The 16,519-nt window shown below is 45.7% G+C and overlaps 1 protein-coding gene and 1 pseudogene across 1 annotated transcript in view; both read left to right on the plus strand.

The window, feature by feature from the left end:
- L3mbtl4 (L3MBTL histone methyl-lysine binding protein 4) overlaps positions 1–16,519 on the plus strand; it is a 317,660-nt gene that overhangs the window by 256,142 nt on the left and 44,999 nt on the right. The window lies entirely within an intron of this gene.
- On the plus strand, positions 2,745–3,733 carry LOC127226638 (nucleophosmin-like; annotated as a pseudogene).

The following is a 16,519-nucleotide window of genomic DNA, read 5'->3' on the forward strand; positions in this document are numbered from 1 at the left end:
TGGCTTCTTCCAGATAATGTGCCTCAGAGGGGAAGAAGAGGAAAGCAGTTTTTGTTATTCTGTGGGCTTTTAGTGGTTGTGATTTAACAAAGCAATATCCTAGAATATATTAGTGAACAGCAATGACAGACTCATTTTCTGTTTTGTGCCCTGAAAAGCCATTTATGCAAATACAAATGCTGTATTTGTAATGTAAAAGCAGTTGGAAGATTTGGGTCTCTCACCCAGTGTTTGTGAGAAGGAAAATCAGGAACCCCCAACTGTGGGTTGATCATTAGCTGTGTATTTTTTTTTTTAAATGCAGACCCAGGCCCTCATTTGAAAACAACAAAAACAAAAACTTTAACAGCTGACACTTCCAAATATGACAATTTAATATGGGTGCTTCGCCAACACTGCTAAAGCATGTTTCCAAACAGGTAAGAAGGAACCCTGTATAGCAGGGGAGTAACAGTTGTCAAGTTTATCAGTTTTGATATTTACCACAACCCCTTCCCTCAACTCTCCCCAAATCCACCTGCTGTGGTTTGAAGGAAAATGGCCCCCAAAGGAATTGGCACTGTTAGGAGGTGTGGCCTCATTGGAGTAGGCGTGGTCTTGTTGGAGGAAGTGTGTCACTGTGGGGGTTGGGTTTGTGGTCTCCTATGCTCAAGCCATAGCCTGTGAGACAGACCACTTCCTGTTGCCAGCAAGCTGTAGGACTCTCAGCTTCTTCCTTGAGCATCACATCTACGCGTGGACTGCCTTTGTGCTACCATGGCAGTGGGCTGAACCTCTGAACTATAAGGGAACCACCCCAAAGGAATATTTTCCTTTATAAGAGTTGCTGTGGTCATGACACAGCCTCTTCCCAGGTATAGAAACGCTAAATAAGACACCACCCAGCCTCCCAACCCTTGCCCAACTTTATGCGTTCTCTCTCTCTCTCTCTCTCTCTCTCTCTCTCTCTCTGGCCTCTCTTTCCTCTCCATCTCTCCCTTTAATGACCCATTGGCTTCTATTTGTACTGTCTATATACCCCTTGGTATGGGGTGATTCACTGTAGAATGGTTGACTAGGAGCCACACCCTTAAATAAAACTGACTGGACTCTTCTCCCCAAGAAGCCATCAGTGGCCCATTCCTTCTCAGTTAGGAGTAGAATCTCCTGAACCCCTCCTTCCCCATGCTAAAATGTTGACTGGCTTCATTGTATGTCTGTAATTGCATAAAGAGTGAATACACTTACTTCTGGAAGATTTATTTCTCTACATTTTATATGTGTGTTTATCTACACATATGTTTTCCACATACATGCAGTTCCCATGCAGCCCAAGCAAGGGCATTGGGTCCTCTGAAACTGAAGTTACAGACAGTCATGAGCTGCCGTGTGGGTGCATGGAAACTGAACCCAGGTTCTCTGCAAGGGCAGTCAGTGCTCTTAACCAGGAGACATCCCTTCAGGGCACACCCTTTAAGATCGATTTCACTACACTCGTTTTTAATGCTGATGTGAATTCCTCATGCGGAAAAATGGGGTGTGAATGAGCCCCGCCAGCAGGTTTGGAGAATGAGAGTAGTGAAGTAGCAAAGGTATAGTTATCACATGTTCGCACAGGTGCTGTGTTACAGCGGGAAGTGTGTCAGTCCCAGCTAGCACAACCACCACTCATGGACTGCACAAACGCAGACAGATTCCTTACTGTGTCTGTCTTTACTTCCCTCCTACAATAGTAGAACTCTGTCCTGGAACAGTTAGTGACCAAGCGAGGCAGCAGGTGTGGGAATAGTCCTTGTAAGACATTTGAAACATGTATCAGTCTCTGCCACTGCCCTTCAGGAAAAAAAATGGGATATTTTTTTTCCTGCCAAAAACAGAATAAAAGATGAACACTGGCACTGAATAAATTCTTGAGCCATATTGTACTTTTGCATACTGATTTATTTACTTTCTCTCTTCCTGAAAGGCTGAATTCTTCAGTGAGAAACCAGTCCGTCCAATTCTCTTTTCCCCTTTATCTGTTCTGTTTGGAGGGAAGCGGTGTTAGCTTTTATTATTCTCCATTTGAGGTTTAAGGAAAGGACCCTGAGGTATAAAGCATTCTCAAATCTCCGCCACACACCTCCAGGTGGCGTACTCAGATGTTTAAGACTGCCTTCTGCTTTTCTTTCTTTGTCTACTGTTACCCACAAAGCGAATGACAGTAACTGTCCCCAGCCCAGTGTCTCGCACCGTCAGAAGCCAGTACTTCTCGCCACATAAATGGTGTCTTTCAAGCTCTTAGTAGAGTGCATCTTTACTGGAAACGAACAGGGCAGAGCCAAGGGGATGACCTCATCTGTGTTGAGCCCTGACCACCTGCCAACACACCATCCTAAAGTTGTTTAAACTTAAACCTTAACAGTCCCACAGCATCCCGTGAGTAGCCCGAAGCTGATATTGCTTAAGAGATTTGGTCAAGATCTGGAAGGTAAGAGTCTTTCTAAACTGCATGCCTGCAGACCCTGTCGGTGGCAGCAATATCTCCTCCCTTGTACGCCAAGTGTAAGAATGTGTTCAGGTATAAAACCCATAGCAGAAACGTGAAAGAGTAAAACATTTTAAGATGCACAACATCTGCCTTTGGTATGGGGTTCTTATGCAGCTAGTTGACACTCAGCCAGATTGCTGAGTCTCTGCGATTTGAGTTGTGCAGAAACATCAAATGCTGTAAGGATCTGTAGTCAGTTTTCTCTTCCCAACACCTCTCTTACTAGAGCACATGAATGGACTTGAGCATGAGCCCTCTGAGGCCTCGGAACGCTCTCTGTTTCAGTTGTGAAATGAATGCCAATAAAGATTACCACTTTGAGATGGACGGTGATGAGATTAGATGAGATTAGCACCAGTTATCATTATAAACCGTCAGATTAGGGAGCTGCTGCACAAATCTACACACCACTGAGGCAGAGACTATGAGTTACGAAGACAGTCCAATTAAAGTAACACTGGCAACTTTGAAAATGTCTGTGCAACTGATGGTTTCCCTGGGGATCTTTGAAATGACCCCCCAACCTGTGGTCTTAAGGTTGAAATGTGGTTCAGAGCCTATGCATATTAGCAGACAGCACCCAGTAACTGTAGAGGAGAATACAGATTCAAAAAAATTAAGATGAGGAAGATGTAAAACTCTTAAGTATGCCTAGAAGGCGATTTGGCCCTGGAAGTGGTAACAAGGTTCTGCAGAAAGAGAGTGATGAAGATTATGACAGTGATGAAGATGATTATGAAGGAGACGATTATGAAGATGATGATGATGATGAAGGAGATGATCACAAAGGTGATGGTGATGGACTAGATAAAGATGTTGACAAAGAAGATGATGATTTCGATGCTGAGGAAACTGAAAAAAAGCTCCAGTGATGAAATTTTATGATATATCAGCACACACACACACACACACACACACACACACACACACGTAAAACCAGAATGATAAAGATCAAAATCCATCAGCAACAAGATCACAGTGTCAATAATCTTTTCAAATAACTAGAAAAATAAACACCAAAAGGACCTAGGTCTGCAGAAGACATTAAGGCAAAACTGCAAGCAAGTACAGAAAAAGGTGTTTCTCTTCCCAAAGTGGTAGCCACGTTCGTTAATTATGTGACGCATTGCTTCAGGATGACTGACCAGGAAGCTATTCAAGGTCTCTGGCAGTGGAGGAAGTCTCTTTAAGAAAATGGTTTAAGAAGTTCGAAGTATTCCGGCTGACATCTGGCTGTCCTTGCTGTGTTCGAACTTTCTCTACTGTGTCTGATCGATGTCATCCAGGTCCTGTGGCCGAGAATGTGTTGTCTGAAATGTCCCTTCAGTTTCCAAGGATGGAACCCCACCCTTTACTTGGTTGTAAGTATGTGTGGAATGTTATAGTAAGAGATAGTCAGAGTGGTGGTCAGACGTGGAAAGTGTGGGCAGACAAGTGTTAGTACTTTAATGATACATAAAATACAAACACTGTTGGTGTTAGGTTTGGTAATTCATATAAAGCTAGGAGTGATGGGCCTGGCCCATGTACATGAGTGGATAATGACTTTATTAGTTATATTTCTGTTACTGTGACAAGACACTATGGCCAAAAGCAGTCTTGAGAAGAAAGCCTTTACTCTGGTTTATGGCTCCGAAGGTAGAATTCATAATCGTGGTGGAAGCACGCTGTCGGGACAATCGGCGGGGAGGTCGCATTTCAACTGGAAGTGTGAAGCAAAAAGTGGGCAGAGGCTGTGAACCCTCAAAGCTGCTCCTAGCAACATACGCACTCCAGAAGAGTCATGCTTCCGCACAGCATCCCCCAAATAGCACCACCAGCTGGGCGCTGAGTGCCCAAATGCCTGGACCTATGAAGGGACATGTCTTACTCAAGCCAGACACCAGTGCTCAAAGCTGTTTTGAGCAGTGACAGTTCAGAGCATCAACTGTAACTTGTTGGCCGTAGCAAACTATGGGAAGGCCATCATTTTGGCCAGAAGATGTATGGTCAGATTTGTGTTTGAGAAAAACGAGAGCTGTAGTCTTGATAGCATCATGGCGAAAGTAAGACAAGGTAAGATATAAGGAACCATGGCCAGAGGCAGGGAGGTGTGCAGGACAGCAGGGCTGATTCTGCAGAGGAAGATTTGGGGGTTTGGAGGAGTGAAGAGACTACAGAGTGGCCTCCTGTGACCTAGGGCCTCCAGCAGCCAAAACTTAGTCGATACATACCATCAACAAAAGGGAGGAAATAATGCAACGGAAAAATTAATTTGATGGTGAAGATGGCAAAGTCCGGTTTGACAAAAACTGAATTTTTAGACTGCAGTGCCAGAATGACTTCGTGATCCCAGATGGACACTGGGGATTTGTAAAGAGAGTGGCAGCCAGAGAGGAGCTCCACAGCAAAGTGGTGGGTGTTTCCCTGGTGTGCATAAGTCTCTAGGCTTGAACCCCAGGGAGAGGGAGACAGGCAGGGAAGGGAGGAGGAAAGGAGAGACAGACAGACGGATGGGGAGTGTGTCTGGTATGGGAAGGGAAGGGTGGGGAGAGGAGAGGGAAGGGACAGGGGGTGGGGAGGAAGAGAGGGCGCTGAGAGGGAAAACCGCTCAGACATAATCTCCACCGCCGCGGCGGCTCCTTGCTCATGCTCAGTGAAGAAGGATGCGGGTGGGAAGGGAAATTGATAGAGTGCACTGCTAGAAGAGAGGCCCCGGAAGGAAAGCAGAGAGGGGGAGAGGGGGAAGAGGGGTTCCTGAGAGCCACTGAGAAGCAGACCTTGCTGGAGAAAGCTAAGGCCAGGACAGTCCTGTGTCACGCGTGGGATGGCTTTGTCTTCTCAACCTCCGCTGTTTGTCTACAGAGGATGGTTTGAGAGTTACCGTGGCGATCAGTGTTCTCCTCTCTGTCCAAGTCTAGGACGGTCTGACACACTGCCATTTTAGTCTCCTCCACGCAGAGAGCGGTGAAAGGCAGGCCCCCTGCCGGACAGCTGCTCCTGCCAGAGGTGGCAGAGGACTTCCCACAGTGCTCTGCAACAGAGCATCTCTGAGAATCAGTGACTCCTGGTCCAAACGCTTTGTCTCCTTTCCGTCTGTGCCTCTGTTGTCCCTTCCTGCATTTGCAGCAAGGCTGATTCTACCCCGCGGATCTACCCGCTAGCCTCAGTAGCTTTGGCTACACGATAATAAACTAGAAAAACGGTTCCATCAAGCTCCGAATCTAGATGGCTTAAAGATTAGCCTAAATTAAGCTAAAGATGTGCCTGTCTCATTAATAAGCTCCAGCCCTGGGTCATTGTTTGACAGGCCAGCACACCCTGTCCTCACGGCCTGCACTGACCTCTATTCCCTCTAACTCCATCACTGCACGCTCTGTTGAGCCTTTTCAGGACTCTGCATCTTTGGAGATGCGGTTGGTCTCTGCAGCCCCACGGCGCTCAGGAAACCTTCCCCATGGCTTCAGAGCCAGCGTCTCCACAGTGATCCTCCCACTGGCCACGCCTCTTTGCCTTGATTTCTCCTTTGCCTCCTCTTTCTCTGTGGTTTTAAACATGTTTTGTGGAACCTTGTTGTCGAGCAACCCTAGTTTTGATGACTTCTAAGTTCCGTCTCAAGGTCCGTTCTCAGCCTGGCTCTTAGCTGCTGGATGAACTTAGGCACCTGAGCTGTGCCAGACTCTTCCTAAACTGAACTCATTCAAGCCTAGACCAGAAACCGGGCTCTTGCTTTACTCGGTTGTCTAAGCCAGAGATCTAGCATCACCAAGAATCTTCTTTAATCTCTTAGAGCTGATTAGAAACTAAATTTACTCTATCTTTTGGGTCTCCTCTGTCTCTCAGGGGCCAGACCCTCACTTTGGTTAAAGGATGGCATTGTTCTTTTTGTCCAGTCCTTGCATTACCCTTTGTAGCTGAAGTGTCTGTCAGATAAGCATCTTTGCCATTCGGTGCTTACGTTCCTGGCATGGCCTGCCTGGAAGCCTGAAAGACCTTCATGGTATTGTCTCCAGCCCCAAAACTGTCTCCCCAAGCATTGATATTTCTTTCCCGTCAGTATACACCATCCACTCCTCCATTGAAGGTAGACATCTGTGTTTCAAACTCAAAACCTGCTTGTCCAATCCTTACCTTTATATTCATTATTTAAATTATAGTTCACTATTCTTCATATAGAAGCAATGCATTGTGGGAGCAGGAGTCATGTCTATTTTGTTCAACTCTATCTGTAGTGCCCATCACGGGTGTGGAAGAAACTTCAATTTAATAAGTGATGTTCCCTGACAATACAGATGGGTAAGAAGACAAGCATCCTTATAGTTGTGTGTACTTTTATGAGAAGAAGATAACTACTTAATTATTTCTCATAAGCGAAGTAGTAGACATACATACAAAAATCAGAATTAGTATAGAACAAACAGTGGGTAACTATGGAAAGCCTGAGAAGGGCCTTAAAAGACAGAGCCTTCTGGAAATGACAGGGATGTTGCACACATCAAATCTGAACAATATGAGACTTATGAGCTTCAACAATCCCTTCATTATGACTACACCATCCAATATGCCAATGTGTGTTGTGGGAAATTTCTCAAGCTCCATCCCTAGGTGAAGGGAGACAGGTAATGAATGGGTACTGAGAGGGGAGAATCGGTTTTCCCTGAGGAAGAGCCCACTGAAAGGTTCTCTAGTTCCAAGTGGTCATCCTTAAACATGTGCGTGAGAACAAAAATAAATAAACTCAGCAGATTGTATGTGTGTATATGTGTATGCGTGTGTGCATGTATAAATTATATATGTGGATATAATAGCAACAGTTAGAGAGGTTGTGAATTTAAGATGGAGTTGGGGTGATACAAGAGGAGTTGTAGGGGTAGAGGAAAGGAGGGGGAAATGATATGAATATAGTGCTTTTGCATGAAATTTGCAAAGGAAGAGGAGGTGAAGAAGGGAGAAAGAGGAGGAGGAGACAAAGGAGAGGAAGAAGAAGAGGAAGAGGAAGAAGAAGAAGGAGAAGAAGAAGAAGAAGAAGAAGAAGAAGAAGAAGAAGAAGAAGAAGAAGAAGAAGAAGAAGAAAGAGACAAAGAAGAGGAAAAAGAAGCAGCAGCAGCAGCAGCATCAGCATCCTCATCTTTGGACAGAGCTCCTCTGCTAACTAACTTTTCATCTTGAAAAGGTTCCCTAACTTCCTTCTCTATGAAAATAAAGAGAACAACACATCACATATCTGTAGGGGAGATTAAGAACAATAACTTAAGTCGCCTGTATAGAAAGCTTGGCCCCTTGTATGTATGTTCATACTGTTTTATCCCTTCAATGGGTTTTAAGTCCTTTGTACATTCTTGAGTGTACCCAAGTATGATTGAGAGAAACAGAATCTACTTTTGAATGTGACCAAAATTACATCTTCAGTCTGGGTCAAGACAAGAAGTTCCTGAACTGTTTATTGTCTGATAGAAAATTGATTCATTGTCCCCATTAAACTGTAATAAATAATTAAGAACACATTGCAATAATTAAGAAACTTTGCATTAGGAAATCCCTTAAACTCCTACCTGGGGGAATTATTTTCTCTATTGGTTTTTGTACAATAGAAGTTTCCTTATCAATGATACATAAAATAAGATTGTTTCCAATTTAAATGAAGATTTATGTAAAAAGTTTACAGATTCATGGAATATATTGAATCATCTACAATTTAGATTCTATATAATCTGATAAAATAAACCCTCCCTATGCTTCAACATTAACAACCTTGGACACTTAGGAAAATTAAGGTTTTGTTTGTTTGTTTGTTTGTTTGTTTGTTTAAAGCTATGTGGCTATCTGTGACACTGCAGAAATGCTTTTGAAAGTGTATCATTATAACCCTGATCAAAAGCTAAAGGTAATATCAACACATTACCTTTCATTGCCCTGGGAAAAGATATGTCCTGTAAGTCTAGTCTTCATGATAATGGTGGTATAAAATATCCAAGTTCTTTAATTCTAAGAGATGACATCACAACTTTGTATCAGTCACTTAGGCATCCCTTTCAGGGTGTCTAGGGGTTGATTTCCCTTTGGTCCGGGTGCCTGCAATAACACTGCCATTAATTAACTTGCTTATCTTCAGGCAGCTTTGCTAGAATTCTCATTTCTGTCTCTAATATTGGGCTAGTCAAGCGCTGCATTTTCCAGTTTTATTCCTTACCTTAGTCTTTGGGAGCACACTGCACAGGAGTGTGATTGGTTTGACCAACATTTGTCCAGTAGTCTGAAAACTCATCTCCTGCGCAGGCGTGGAGAACGAATCCCCACAGTCCCCAGGAATTCTGGGTGGTAAGGAAATTCCCCAGTTTGATGCGTGCAGCAGCTCCCATTGCATGTACGTAGGCAGCATCTCAGTGTGAACCACTGAAGTCACTAATAGTTGGTGCTAACTGACAGCCTTCTGCATCAAGACTGGAACCTAGAGTCCTGGGAACAACGCTGGGTCCGCTGGCCTCACTGTAGCGTGCCCAGGGTTCTAGTCTGTGCAGTCAGCAGTGCTCAGTCCCACTGCGCTTTGGGGACATGCAAACACACAGTGTTACTGTCAGAGCTCACGGCTTTCTAGCCACACACAATGCACCATCACTAGGACACGCCGGAAATAGAGGCAGATGCAAATATGCTTGTGTACAGCTCTACAAGTGGTTTGTATAGCCCAGGCCAGGGATGGCGGTGTGGTGGGTGGCTCCTCCGCCAAAGTGAGCCTGGGGCTGACTTTTCTGCTCTGCCAGACACATCTGCACCTCAGGTGGCCTCGGCTTCCCTTCATCCTCCCACTTCTGAAATCGCAGTACTCCTTCCACTCCACCTTAATGCACAGAAGAAAAACTTGGGTCTGAGAGCGTGCTGTTCCCAGAGACAGAACACTCTTAACTCCAGTCCACTCTGCATCTGCCCATTGTTTGGGCTTCTGTTTGTTTCCAGTCCCAGGAGACAGAATTAATTGTTCCTTTGCTTCGATCCAGCTAGCCCACACTCTGTGTGCCGGTATGGTGGGGCCACTCTGGCCTCTCACATACTTGGCAGTTCTCAGGGCCAGGACACACATCATCGTCTTCAGTTTCATGTCCTTGCCCTTAATTCACTGCCTGGCACAATTCAGAAAATGTGCCAGGCAGACACCAGTGTTTGGTGACATAACGTGTATTTATAATTTAAAATTACAGGGTAAATTCCAGAACAGTAAATAAAACTCCACAGCTGCTGCTGCTGCTTGCTCTATGACTCAGTGCCAGTGTGTCAGCAGCAGACTGCTTGCCTTTTATCTGAAGTCGTCGCGGGGCGGTCACCCCCTCACAGTGCTCCTCCCTGAGATGCGCTTCTGGCTCCCAGTAAGCCCAGGCTGGCTATCCTCTCTCATTTAAGCGGCGCCTAAATCCACTTAGGTGTTTGTTTGTTTGTCTGTCTGTTTTCAATTCTAGATTTTGCAATATTTTTCCAAGGAGGAGAAAGACATAGTCCTCTTCTGGTAATATTAAATGCCATTTTAGTTTTTTGGTCTTTTAGCTTTTCCTTTTCTTTCTTTCTTTTTTCCTAAGTGGTAGACACCCACACAGCCCAGCAGGGCTGCAAGCCTTACCCCTAGACAGTAGCTTGAATGGACCTCTGCCACACCCTCTGCTCGCCCTCTACCCCATTGCCTGTCTTCAGCCTGCTCATCACAGTGCCTTCCTCTGCTCAGCTGTCTACTCTTCTGGTTTTAGCCTTTCTCAGCTTAAGTGGAAGAAGAGCTCTGTTCTGACTTAGGGGCTTCCCTGTGCTACCTGGTTGTTGGACCTAAACAGGCCTGGACTGGAGGCCTAGTGGAACTTCCTGAGCCTGGCTAAAGTTTGACGGCCTGTCTTTGGCCTGTAACCTCTGTGTGGGAGTGACTCAGCAAGGCCTGGCGTCAGACTGGCCCCTGCCTAGTTTTTTCTCACCTGCTTCTTTCTCTTCCTGATTGACCAACGTTTCAATGGATATTTTTGTTGGATGATGGCAAGGACCAGATGCCCAGTTCATAGGTGGTGATATAAAAAAAGGCAGCTACTCAGGAGAAAGAGGAATCCTCAATACCACATCCCTATTCTACCTAGTAAAATCCACCGCAAACACAAGCTGCCAGTTCTTGTTGAAAGTGCTCCATGGCTGCCTTTCCCAGACTCCTGATACACTCTACAAAGTAGTAGTAATAATAATAATAATAATAATAATAATAATAATAATAATAATAATAATAAAAATTGAGTTAAAGACACCCAACTAGTCCCTAAGGAACAGTTAGGGGATAATAAGAAATGGCCCCTACCTGAAATGACCTGGAAGAGATTTGAACTGAAGCCACACACAGGTCTGACTATATAGTTAGGAACGGACCGGGCATTAGCGCCTTGGCATCCAGTGCCTGCCTGCAGGGTGGACTTCAAACCTGCCATCCCTCTATGTCTCTGGCATCTGACCTGGACATTTGTTTTTCTTCCTTTTTTAAAGAAGACTCCTCGATTGCTCAAAGAGCCCTTCCCTTTCTCTGGGACATGGTCTGTTTCCAGAGATTAGCCGTGAGTTATACCCACTTTATATGACTCCGAATGCCAAGATGACTCTTCCTGGACACCCCCAAGATTTGGTTCTAAGCTGAAGTCCATCTTGCTCAACAGGGACAGCCCTGACTGCCTCAACCGTCCTCTCTGACGGTCTGAGGACACAGTAAGGAGACAGCTCGAGGCCCTGATTAATTATTAGTTTATTCGTGTTCTTTCCTCTCAAGTCGTTCTGTATCTCCCTCTCACCAATGGCTTCAGCTACCTGGGGTCAGCTGTGCTCAGAAATTCTCAAGTGGAAAATACCAGAAATAAATAATGTATGGTTTAAACTTGTGCACCTTGTCGGCAGCGTGAGAAAATGGCATGCTGCCTTACTCCACCAGACCTTCCGATCACTTTGACCACCATAGACCACGGCGCCCGTGACAGCCACCTGCTAATTGCCATCTTGTTTCTCATATAGACACGGTACTACAGTAGCTTGAGTATTTCTGACTTTACTTAGTAGTGGCCCATTTTATTGTTCCTTTACGTTATTATCTGTCGGTAATCTCTCACGAAGCCTCAATAAATAAATTTTATAAAATGTCTGTGTAAGAGAAATCCCAGTACCGTATACAAGTGCAAGCTCTCAGAGACAGCATCCGGCTCTTAGGACACATGTCTTCTGGAGAAAGGGGACTGTCGTCTTTATGTATTTTTAAGTTCTTAGACCCCAATGCTACAATATATGTTTGAGAAGATGGTCATTTCTAGCTGGTGTTAGTCCCTCTGCTCCTGGAACATGAAAGACCGGGTTCCACAAGTCTGACATAGTCATACATAATATGGGTGGCTTGGCACTGGGCACCCAACCCGCTGCTTATAAAATAAGTATTGTAAGCACATGCTCTCCTGGCCCGACTTTCCTCCCAAAACTTCAGCCCAAGGCTTTTTAATTTAAGGTTGAATCACTGGGAAGTATTCCCATTCTCCAGACCTTACCTCCTTTCTTTACAGAGGCCCTCTGGGGTGTGACACGTCCACTGTAGACCTCCCCTCTGCCCTGGTTTCTCAGTCAGTGAATGGCACTTCCGCACTCTAACTACACTGAGAAAGTAGAGTGTGGCATGAATTTTAATTGGTCTTAGTAATAAAACCTCAGAGTCAGCTATCAGGCTATGAAAGAGAAGCAGAGGGACACGCCGCTAGAGTTCTGTCCTCTACCAATGCTCTGACCAAAGGGTGTTCCTTTCCCCTTTCCCTCCGAATCCTTAAGCTGACTGCTTCCTCAGACTGAACCCTCAAACTGCATCCATCTCTGAGTCCTCAGACTGCCTCTGAGTTCCTGGTATATTCCTCTCTCTCCCTGCCCAATCATATCAGTCCCGTCTCCACCTCCCTAGTGCTAGGATTAAAGGCCTGTGATCCCAAACGCTGGGGTCACCTTTATGTGAGCTCTGTTTCTCTTTCAATCTTGTGTGGCCCAGGCTGGCTTTGAATTCACAGACATTCATCTGCCTCTGTCTCCTGAGTGCTGGGATTAAAAGTGTGTGGCACTGCTGCCTGGCCGTTATGGCTAACTCAGCTCTGCATTCTGACCTTCAGGGAGGCTTTATTTGTTATAGCATAAACAAAATATAATGATGGTAGAGTAACAGTAATGACTTTCATATCAACATCAACCTCTCTGGAGGAGACACATTTGTTGACCCTGTCTCTTACCTCTCTGGAGAAGGAGGCTCATCTGTTGACCCTACCTGTTACCTCTCTGGAGAAGGAGGCTCATCTGTTGACCCTACCTCTTGAGTCCTTTGTTCATCTGTGTCTCCCCATTTGAGCTGAGGCCACACAAATTTGAGCGGCATCCTCTCTCCCCGATTACCATGGAGACCAGTCCCTCTCTTCTCATTTTTCTGCCCCCCATTCTCACACAGCAATATTCAAATATACTCATGTCATACCCCGCAGAAGCTCTCACAGCCCCCATATTGTTGAGGGTGAAGTCCAGTTTTCTTAAGAGAGATCTCCCCACCCAATCCACCCCTTTTCGCCCCTGCTCCACCAACCTTGCCTTCTGACTCCTCTGCTCCATTCCCCACTCTGAGGTCCACGGGCACGTCTGCTTACGCCGCTACCACTGCCCACCTCTACCCTCCCTGCTTGCAATCACATGCACAGAAGCCTGACCTCGTCCCATTAACAGAGTGACATCCCAGTGCGGACTTGGAAATCAGCCATCTGTGGTGACTGGAGAACAGAGACCTTTTCTCTCCCACCAGAACAGTTTGTGCTTTTCCATAACAGTCTATAAGGAGGATGATGGGATGGGGTGGGTGGGTGGATGCATGATGGAATGAGTGGACAATTAGATGGATGAGTTGATCGTCTCTATAGAAAGGATAGTTTGTTCGTAATCTGGTCTTCTTTTAAAAAGAAGGGAACTGCCGTGAGTTATCCACTCCTCCTGCCCCTGTGGCACACTGACCACGCCAGTGTCAAGGGAAGACTAGGTCTGGGATACTGGGCCCCAGCTCGCTCTCTTGGTTCCTGTCGGGTCAGGGAGAGTAGCCTCGGCATGGACCCTTGGTGCTGGAAGTTGCCGGTCATCAGTTTCTCATGTAAGTGGCTTCTCCCTGAATAAAATATAATAACCCGTATTATAGCCTCGTCCCGTGTGTCATAATCTGTGCATCTAAAGGAAACCTCTACTGAGGTTTCACATGCATCCATCATGCGAAACTGTAAGAGTTGAGACAGAATCACCACAGGGACTTTCGATGTAAAAAGAAAAAAAAAAAAATGCATTGCGTTTGTGCCGTTATTTGTAAAAAGCAACTTTAAAAATCAGTTTCATGGGCTGGAGAGATGGCTCAGCCGTTAAAAGCTAGGCTCACAACCAAAAACATAAAAATCAGTTTCACAACAACCCCATGTTTGGCAGAATGAACAAGATGTATTGAGATTCATTTCTCAAAGGGGAAAAAATCCAAGGCTCAGAATAATGAAATCTTTGGCTAATGGACTCGCAAGGATTTGACCTCTGTGGATAACTGGTTACTAGAAAACTAAGCAACTGTTTCTCTACCAGGAGAGCCTCGGGAGACAGAAACATGGGTAATAGAGCATGCCATGAGAAAGGACAAATTCCACTTAAATCCTTTTTACTTGGCCAGTCCATCTAACAAATACTTTCCATTGTCTAGCATGTGTCAGGTCCGCAGGCAAAAGTAAGGGTTATGTTGGTCTCAGTGTTTGAGCAGTGGGAGAGACAGATCAATTGAAACCATGGAAAGTTGTGTAAAATTAGAGGTGCAAGGAGAACACCATAGAAAAGGCCCAGGGGTCACCACAGGACACATGACAAGGGGCCTTGCCTTCTCAGAGGTATCTGAGGACACTTTGTGGGATTTATAGTAGAGGAGGGTGGCCTGATAGGCCAAGGGGATGCGTGTGTGCTTCCTAGAAGTTTAGGTGTCACTGGGAGAATGCTCACAAAGCTTCATGGAAAACTGAAGAGGGACATAGTTCACTAGAGACTCCTTCCCTTTCCATTCTGAGTCAGGGTAGGGCTGGTATCTGGCCAGATGTGGTTGAAAAGTTGGGAGAGGAGCAAGACAGTTCAGGGAGCTTGGGTAGAGAAGGGTGTCACAGGATAGGACTGAGTTCCTGGCACCGTGGTCCTGCGTCCTGGAAGAGCTACCTCCTTGTGCTGGTGGCCAAGCCCCTGCTGTAAGACCCTGCCTCTGGATCTTCACTGGAAGCCACCCAAGACTGGGATGTTTCTGTCAGCCTCAGCAGCGGACCTTCAGTCACATACAGGTGTGACCACAGGTGGTATGATGAGGGGGTGTGCAACCGAGGCTCAGTGACGCCAGCACCCTTCTGCAGTGACAGTTGCTGTAGCAAAGCCAAAAAGCAGGATAGAATAGGCAAGAAGGCCCCAGAGGAGTGAATCAGGGCTGGAAGAAGAGTGATAAGCTTGCCTCGAGACTTAGGAGCACCATGGTCCTGGGACATAGGCCCACGAGAATCCGCACAAGTTTCCACACATGGTTGTACAGTTTTAGCACCAGCCCTCTGAGAAACAATTGCACCCCTTGCCGCTATCCAAAAGAGGAGAGCACTTCTTCCTAGGAACTCCCTGCAAAACCAGCGGCTGTGGTTTGAGCATGGTTTACTGCAGAATTCCTTGTAGTCTTACGTTCATTGATTTAGGACGGTAGGAAGTCCAACCTCAGTGTTCAGAAGTGAGACCTTCAGGAAGTGACTAGATAGGTCATTGGGGCAGAGCCCCAACATGAAATTCTGTATCCGTATTGACGAGGAGAGAGAACACAGAGAGGGATGCATACACATTCTACCACGAGGTGATACGATCCAAGGGACCTTGCCAGAGCCTTCGCCGAACTGCGTGGGCTTCTGGCTTGAAAGCATAATCAAAACAGGCACTTTTCTTTACAATTAAGGAGCCCCAGATATTTTGTTATAGTAACAAAAGGCAAGCAAGCAATCACTGGGAAGAGATACCTGACTATACTTCCTTTTAAATTATTTTTATATAATTTTCCCCTTGCCTAATCTCCCTCCTATGTATTTCTCCTTGCTCTCTTCCAAATGTGTGGACTCTTTTTTCATTAATTACCACGGTGTGCATCTATTTACATGTATATGCACACCTACCCGTAGATACTATCTGCTCAGACTGTATAATGTTACTTGTATGTAAGTTCTCAGTACTGACCATTTTGCTATTAGCTAATCAATTAGTGTGCTCTTCCCTCTCTGCACTGTTTACTATGCGCTTGTTGTGCAGGGCTGAGCCTTCCTGGGCTCTCCCTGTCCACTTTAGCAAGTCTACTGTGGTCCTTGCTCAGCTTACGTTTAGGCAGTCGTGTTGGTGAGACTGTGTGCGTATAGCCTCATAAAGCAAACTGCTCCTCTGGCTCCTACAATCTTTCTGTCTTCCTTGAACCTTAGGTGCAGGAGTTGATTGTAGACATACCCACTGAGGCTGGGCTCTACAACTCCGCACTTTGATTGGTTGTCATTTTCTATAATGGCCTCTGCCTGATAGACACGTTTCCTTGATGATGGGTGAAGACTACGTTTATCTTTGGGTATGAGCACACATGCTTAGAATGCAGCAAGAGAGTATGTTGATTTAAGAAAATGATGGCTGTAGGTTCTCCTCCAAGAACCATGACTTCTGTAGCCTTGGGTAGTTGGCTGGTTCCCCAGCACCATGGGGCTGAAGTCCAGTTAGAGAGATGTTGGTGACCATGTAGGCATGTGTGTCACTAACGTAATGTTAAGCCTGTCACGCCATGCCTGTTGATTGTTGGGGTGCATATCCCCAACTATTGGTTGCTTCCCTCCTTTGGTAGCTTGCCTGGCACCTTCTGGTACCATGAAACTGGCCTTTAGCGGGAGGCTTTCAAATCAGTTCTGACTCAGGAGCCTCTGGGCTCTGTTTCTGAAGCGCTATAGGGTCTTATCT

The sequence above is a fragment of the Phodopus roborovskii genome, unplaced genomic scaffold, assembly GCF_943737965.1.
Source record: "Phodopus roborovskii unplaced genomic scaffold, PHOROB, whole genome shotgun sequence".
Taxonomy (NCBI): domain Eukaryota; kingdom Metazoa; phylum Chordata; class Mammalia; order Rodentia; family Cricetidae; genus Phodopus; species Phodopus roborovskii.